Raw genomic sequence first — 6699 nt, 5'->3', positions numbered from 1 at the left:
GAGAAGGATTGGGATTGGGGGGGGAGGGGGGAGGCTGAGAAGGGATGTGAAGGGTAAACAAAGGAGGAGGCTGCAATGCTTGGTAAGAAATGTACATTATCCTGCCCATGTAATTATAACCCCTCTGTACAGTATGTTCACAAATAAAATAAAATAAAATTAAAAAAAAACAATTAAAAAAAATTTTGTTGCCTGGCAACACTTTTTTTTTTTTTTTTGTCTGTCATGGGGCTTGAACTCTGGGCTTGGGCACTGTCCCTGCACTCTTCAGCTCAAGGTGAGCACTCTACCGCTTGGGCCACAGCACTACTTCTGGTTTTCTAGTGGTTTATTGGAGATAAGAGTCTCACGGACTTTCCTGCCTGGGCTGGCTTTGAAATGTGATCCTCAGATCTCAGACTCCTGAGTAGCTAGGATTACAGGTGTGAGCCACCAGTGCCTGGTGCCTGGCAACACTTTGTTACCACTGAAGATCTTTGTCCAGTTTCTTTGACAGTGCTGGCAGAGCTCTGCATGCTGCTAAGGTCCAGTTCTGCAACAACATAAAGGTATTAGCAGAGATGAACTCCCACTGAGCATTAAACCTGGCTAAAACCATAGCTGTTTCATGGATTCAGAACCAACTCTCATCTAACTAGACAGTGAGAGAATGGCAAGAAAGATGATGAGACTTAACCTAACTCTGAAGGAGGAAAATGAGATTGGACTTGGAAATGAGTGTTATAGCACCCTATTTTCTTATCAGTCTACATGACTTGGTGAAAGTGCCTATAAGATCCAGAGATAAAACATTATGTTAAAACAACCTAGCCAGGTACAGATGGCTCATGCCTGTAATTCTAGCTACTCAGGAGGCTGGGATCTGAGGATCATGGTTTGAAGTTAGCCTAGGCTGAAAAGTCTATGAGACTCTTATCTCCAATCAATCACCAAAAATCTCGAAGTAAAAATGTGGCTTTAGTGGTAGAGCACCAGTCTCAAACAGAAAGCTAATGGAGAACATTTTGACTTTGAGTTACTTTGGTAAGAGTATCTCTGGAGCAGAATGGAGCAACTGGACCACACAGTGAGACTATATTTATACTGACCATACTGGACATATCCCTTATGAGTTGTGTATTTATTTACCTGCTTGTGATGCAAGAATGGTTCAGCACATTGTGTGTGTGTGTGTGCATGTGCTCACACACATGCTTGTACATGTGTGTGTTTCTTTGTGTGTATGGGATGATGCGGGGGATGGGGGGTCACTTTATTTGCTTGGTCCTGTCTTTAAGGATGACTAAGTTTTTCCATCTTGTATAGATAATTGAGGTAAAGACAAGGACGAGTCCTCCAAGAAAAAGAGGAAAAAGTTCTTTCTTGAAGCTATTTTTAATTATCACACTGTCTTAAGCCTCCTCTTCTAGACAGTAAGAGACTAAGAGCTCTTAAGGACAGGAATGCTAATTATAATCATTACCTAAAGTTACAAATCTTTTGTGAAAAGGGCCGAAGCTGTCAGATATTAAGACTAAAACTCGATGTCTCATTTCGGCTCAAATTACTTTCCTGACCCCTTTGACAAATGTCTCAATTTTGTTCTCAAGGTTGCCCTTCGAATGAACATGTAATTATCTGGGCTTGTTTACGGCATCAGAGGTCAGGTTCTTTAGCAGATATTAATAACCAGCATGCTAAACACCTCCTAGCTCACCCCACATGCTGAGCTTTGCCCTGATTTCAACCTTGGGGCCCTATCTATACCAGACCAAGTCTTTAGGATTTCATATCCATGGTGATAACCACACTAAGCCCAATTTCCTTTATTAAACCAAATTCTCATGCATTAGAAAGACACTACCTTGCACCGTTAGAATTAAGAAAGTTCATTTGAGTAACATTGACAAGCACGTCTGATTGGTTGGGCCTCCTGTAGCTTGGCAGTCTGAAAGAAACATGGGAAGGAGTCAGTATACTTGAGGAGATGATGGTGGCAGAGTCACTGCCAGGTAGAAACTTGACATCATACTGAGAAAGAAACAGTATAGCACACAAATAATTTTTCTTTGACAACTCAGCTATTTTAGATACAAAATAAGGCCCGCTGTCACTTCAACTTTGTATTTACCTCTAGACTTCTGAATCTACTGTCAGCTACCATTTACCACATCATCTGCAAGATACCATTTAATGTGTTAATTGCTTAATATTCATTTCATCTTAGGATGTAGGTTCTTTACTGTCAACATTCTAAAGTACAAAGCTGAAGCACATTTAACTCCCCAGGAAGAGCAGTGAGCACAGGTCAAATGCTCATGGTCTAACCACCTTATATTTCTACTTTTCCAACCCAGTCAAATGATTACCAGTGTAACAAGGAGACTTACCATACTGTATGCCAGGGTACTTAAGCCAGAGAAATACTTGGCTGGACTCTGCTTTCTTTGGGCCCAACTCCTCTATGTAGAAACACTGGTTGTGATTGGTAACCATCAGAAGCCAGGGTTCTGGTCCCAACTTGAAAGTCAAGTTAATTTTCCAAAGAAAGAAGAATAACAGACTGTTGTTTACTAGTCATCTGGAAACAACTCTGTGAGCTAGGATTTACTGTTTCCTGTAGCTAATTCTGTTTTACAGATGAACAACTGGGAAAAGTTAACAAATAATTTTTAGTTACTAAGTTACTAAGTCATAGTTAAGAAGATGCAAAAAACAGGGTGAAACTCACCCACCTTCTCACTGTTTGTCCCCAAAGCTGCAGGTTCTACAATTTTCTCCTAAGGATTATATGAAAAAAACAAGCAAACAAACAAAAAAAACTAAAAGAGCCAAAAAAGGGGGCAGGAGAAGGCACGATGGAGGAAAAAAGGAAAGATTTTCTGTGCCAAAAAGTTGGGGAAACATTTGATTAACCATAGGGTCCATACCAAAAAGACTTCTCAGGACCTTTTATATATTATTTCACATTGTTATGGTAGAGGAAAAAATTATTTCATTCTAAATTTCTTTTTGGTAAAACATAAGAATAATGTTCTCTAAAGTCTGTTTTGAGAAATGCTATTGGGAGATTTGAGGATCTTCTAGGCAAAATATGTGGTCCAAGAAATGCTTAGAAGAAAGGCCAGGGCACACAGATGAAAGAATCCACCTATTTGAGCTTATATTTTCATTATTAGGATGGAGCCAGAACCACAGACAGCATGTGGTGAGATAGTATACAGCAAAAGACTATGCATTAAGGACAGAAATGTTTAAACTCTTTATTTGATTTATATCTAGTTACCAGCCTATGGAGATATTGGGAGGTATTGATACCTTTAGCATGGAGTGCGTGGAAGGAAGTTAAGTTGTTGGAAGCATGCCCTTAGAGAAAATATTGAGACCCAGCCCATTACTCTCTCATTCTTTATTTTCCAAATGCCATGTTATAAACAGGCCTCTGCCACACACTTCCTCCATGATATTCTGACTTGTCACATAGGTCCAAAAGTAATAGGCCAACTGCACATGAAACTTTCAATATTGGTGAGCTGAAATAATTCAGGTATTCTCAGAGAATGAAAGCTGAAACTAAAATTATGCACTTAACATTTCTCTTTCACTGCTGTTAACTCTGTGTGTATATCTGTGCACGTGTGAGTGTATGTGTGTATGTGTGTGTGTGACTATATCATTCTGTGTCACAAATGACCAACTACATTTGAAATTCTTGGTTGGTGTGTATTATTCACTATGCTATTTCTTTGTTATTATAGTTACCACTTGTTTCTCTTCCCAGAATAAGCATTATAATAAATCAGCTCAAATGATTCATTTGGGTAGGCATTTCTAAATTGTTTAAATAAATTCTCCAGTAGAATTGTTAAGTGGTGCCAATTGACTATCTATTGGTTTTTTATGATCAAATAAGATAATTAGTGTAAGTGCCTACTGTTATTATCATTATTCATACTGTAAATACACTAATGTACCTTCAAATTAATTCAAATTTAAGATTGCATGAGTTTCACCAGTCATAATTCAGAAGCTCCATTCTTTGACAACTTTTTGGTCATCAAGCCCTGTTATGACTCTCAGCAATGACAAGGAATGGATGTAAGACTTGCAAACATCTTCTTCAGTTATAACAGAACAAGGATAAAAGAGCAAAAGCACAAGTATCTTCTATCAAGAAGTTATCAGGAGCTGGGAAAGTGGCTCAGTGGTAGAGTGCTTGCCTCAAATGCATGAGGCCCTGGGTTTGACTCTTCAGCACCACATAAACAGAAAAAGCCAGAAGTGGCACTGTGGCTCAAGTGGTAATGTATTCGCCTTGAACTGAATTGCTGAGGGAGAGTGCCCAGGCCCAGAGTTCAAGCCCCACAACCGACAAAAAAAAAAAGGTATCAAATTTAGCAGCTAAAGACAAAATTTTTTTAAAATATATATTTTTATTGCAAACATACTGTACAGAGGGGTTACAGTTACATGAGCAAGGCAATGAGTCCATTTCTTATAGAGCATTGTTACACCCTCCTTTATATTTCCCCTATCATTCCTTTTTTCTCCACTTCCCAAACCTATTTCTCCTCCCCTCCCCCACCACAAAGTTGTCGTGTACATCTCATTGTTACAATGGGTCATCCTGTATCTTTATTTCAGCAAATTAGAAAAATGCATATACAAGAGGCAGGGCACCAGAATCAAACACAGTGACAACAGAGGTTATACCATGGGGGAACAACATACAAAAGAAACAAAAAAATCACATAGTACATTATAAGTACATTAAGAAGAACAGCAACAAAGATAAAACCTCTTGGGGTTCATTTCGCTTAGCATCAGGTTATATGGTCATATGTACATAGCTTTTGACCTCTTCTGCTTATCCTAGACATATACTAGTTATTGCAAATAAGGGAAAACATGGGACCTAAGTTTCTTAGAATCTGGCTTATTTCACTTCATATAATTTTTTTCTAAGCCTTTCCATTTCCTAACAAATAGGGTGGTGTCATTCTTTCTGATGGAGGCATAGAATTCCATTGTATATATGTACCACATTTTCTTGATCATCTACTGAGGGGCATCTGGGTTGGTTCCATATCTTAGCTATGGTAAATAATGCTGCAATAAACATGGTTGTGCTGGTAGTAGCTTTAGTACGGTTTTATTTGTGATCATTTGGGTAAATGCCTAAAAGTGGGATTTCTGGGTCATAGGGTAGCTCTATGTGGAGTCTTTTGAAGAACCTCCATAATGATTTCCAAAGTGGTTGAACAAGTTTACATTCCCACCAACAATGCAGTAGGGTTCCCTTTTGGCCACATCCCCTCCAGCATCTGTTGATATCAGATTTCTTGAGTCTAACCATTTAATGTTTTTTTTTTATTTGCATTTCTTTTATGGTTAGAGAAGTTTAGCATTTCTTCGTGTATCTATTGGTCATTATTATTTCCTCTTCAGAGAAGTCTCTCTTTAAGTCTTTAGCCCGCTTATTTATCAGGCAGATGTTTCTTTGAGGATTTGTTGTTGAGGGATTTAATTTTTTGAGTTCTAAATATATTTTTAGATATGAGACCCTTGTCCATTGTATGGCTAGTGAAGATCCTCTCCCAATTCATAGGCTTTCTATTGATCTTGCTTGCTATGTCCTTTGCCATGTAGATACTCTGCAGTTCCATGCAATCCCATTTGTCCAACCTTTCTTTGATTTGTTGTGTTTCTGGGTTTTTATTAAGAAAATTTCCGGTCCCAAGGAGCCCTAGACTTTCTCCTATTCTTTCTTATAATGTTTTCAGGGTGTCTGCTTCGACTCCCAGGTCTTTGATCCATTTTGAGTTGATTCTAGTGATATACGGGGATCTAGCCTTAGTTTTCTAGAGATGTTTAGCCAACTTTGCCAGCACCATTTACTGAAGAGGCTGTCTTTCTTCCATTTTTTTTTTAACTCCCTTATTGAAGATTAGGTGGCTATAGGTCTGTGGGTTCATTTCTGGGTCTTCAGTTATATTCCGTTGGTCCTCAGGTCTATTCTTGTGCCAGTACCAAGCTGTTTTGATAATTATGGCTTTGTAGTAGAGTTTGAAATTTGGTATTGATATTCCTCCAGCACTGTTCTTTCTGCTAAGGATTGTTTCTGCTATTTAGGGTCTTTTATTGTCCTATATAAATTTTTGGATTGCTTCTTCTATTTAATTGAAGCATGAGGTTGAGATATTGGTAGGTATTGCATTGAATTTGTAGATAGCTTTTGGAAGTATTGCCATTTTCACAATGTTAATCCTCCCAATCCAGGAGCATGGGAGGTTTGTTTTTTTTTAACAAGTCATTATGTCCAAAAACGAACTTTACAACTTTGGTGGGGGGGGGGGAGGATTGTATGGAGGGGTGGGTGTGGGATGGGAAGGGAGGGGAAGGGGAAACAAAGGAGGAGGCAACAAACAAAGAAGGAGGCAAAGGAAGAGGCTTGATAAGAAATGTACTCATTATCTTACTCATGTAATTGTAACCCCTCTGTACCAAATTTTCACAATAAAAAAAAGAAAGGAAGGACCTCTATGATGAAAACTTTAAAATCCTGAAAAAGAAAATTTTTTTTCATACTATGTTAGTAATAGATCTACTTAGGAATTTTTTTTATTGTGAAAATAGTGTACAGAGGGGTTACAATTACATGGGCAAGATAATGAGTACATTTCTTATCAAGCATTGTAGCCTCCTCCTTTGTTTCCCCTT

The sequence above is a fragment of the Dipodomys ordii genome, unplaced genomic scaffold (genome assembly GCF_000151885.1).
Source record: "Dipodomys ordii isolate 6190 unplaced genomic scaffold, Dord_2.0 Scaffold3, whole genome shotgun sequence".
Taxonomy (NCBI): domain Eukaryota; kingdom Metazoa; phylum Chordata; class Mammalia; order Rodentia; family Heteromyidae; genus Dipodomys; species Dipodomys ordii.
Note: the sequence above shows the minus strand (reverse complement) of the source record.